Source organism: Solanum lycopersicum, chromosome 1, assembly GCF_036512215.1.
Source record: "Solanum lycopersicum chromosome 1, SLM_r2.1".
NCBI lineage: Eukaryota > Viridiplantae > Streptophyta > Magnoliopsida > Solanales > Solanaceae > Solanum > Solanum lycopersicum.
In genome coordinates this window covers 42,776,874-42,778,647 of record NC_090800.1, presented here as the reverse complement: position 1 = coordinate 42,778,647, position 1,774 = coordinate 42,776,874, and positions in this window count along the sequence as shown.

Genomic DNA, 1,774 nt, shown 5'->3' with positions numbered 1-1,774 from the left:
TGACGCCTGAATACCCTGCCCCGTAGGGCGCATAGCCACAGAAGAAGATGAACCAGCAACGGACCCTGTAGGCTGTGCCATACCACCCGCACTACCTCTAAGGTGACACTCCCTCATAGTATGGCTCTGACGGCCGCAAGAAAAACACGCACCTGTAGCCCAACGACATTCCCCAGGATGGGACTTACCACAGCGAGAACACCGAGGCAAAGGTGGCCTCGACTGGCTCAAACCCCTGCCCATCTGTGACCCTGACACCCTAGAGCTCTGACCAGCTTCCGAATATCCCATACGATCGAACCCCCTACCCATGAAACGTGGGAGTGCACTTTGTGCTGGCTGGGAAGAAAATCTAACATGCCGCTGAGACTGCCCGCTTCGAAACTCGTCAGGATAACCTGCTGATCTAGCCCTCTTATGCTGACCTCTATTATAATCTCTATCTGGCTGACGTCCCCGGTGCCAATCCTCTACCCCCTGTGCATATGCCTGCACCCGAGCAATGTCCATACCTGGCTGAAGAGTCACTGCCATACAACCGTCAATCAGATAACGATCTAATCCCATCACATAACGATGTACCCTGTCTGCCATATCAGCCACAATAGTAGGCGCATGCCTAGTCAATGAATGGAACTCGAGGCTATACTCTCGAACACTCCTGCCATTTTGCTTCAAACGCATGAATCTATCGACTCTAGCTCGTATTATCTCTGGAGGCAGGAAGTTGCCCTGGAAAGCCTCTACAAATTAATCCCATACTGCTGGAGGAGCACTTTCACCCCTAGATAACTCCCAAGACTCATACCAATTAATAGCTACATCCCGCAAATGATACGTAGCCAACTCAACAGACTCGGTCTCTGAATCCTTGATTATCCTCTATGTACGCTGCATCTGACGAATAAACTCTTGCGGATCATCCTGGGGCCTTGACCCAAAGAACTCTGGAGGATTACAACTTAAGAAGTCACGAGCCCTTAAGCTATCAGATCTGTCCGCATGATCAACTTCTAGTCCATGCCTGCGAGCCTGATCTACCACTAATCTAGTAAGCAATTGAACCGCATCTCTCATGGCCCTATTCTCCACCCCTGACTGAGGAGCTAGAGGTTCAGGTGTTGGGGCCTCGGAGGCTGGTGGTGTCCCCCGAACTGGAGCTGCTGCTGCTCTACGCTCCTCTGGCGGTGGCGGTGTAGCAGAGCTCTCCGACTGCAGCATAATACCAGGCATAGACTGTGCACGGGCCCTAGTAACTCTCTGGGTCTGACTAGTATCTTCTGCTACTGATTTTCCCTTCTGGGCGGCTGTCGCTTTCTTTGGAGGCATAGCTGAAAACACATAGATTCGTTAGAGAGGGATTATCCTGTTAATATAACTCTATCGCACGATCTAGAATAAGAAGAAAGGATGACATCCTAAATGTCCTGTAGCTTCCTGTTTATAGATGTGGTGCACAACACACCGATAAACAAGACTCTACTAGACCTGGTCTGTAGACACTTTCGAGGAAGAACCGCTCTGATACCACTCTTTGTCACAACCCAACCCGATGGGCCGTGATTAGTGCCCGTTTTGGACACCCACATACAAACCTGCTAAGTATAACCAACTGAAACTAAGACAATATGGAATTTAATCAAATCAAGCCAACCCCAACGTCATATATATATAAAGAGGACCTGTCTCATAAGGAGTCATAACCATTCAACCGTAACAACATATGCGAGCCGACAAGGCCGCCACTATTCAAAGCATAATAACATACGTAAGC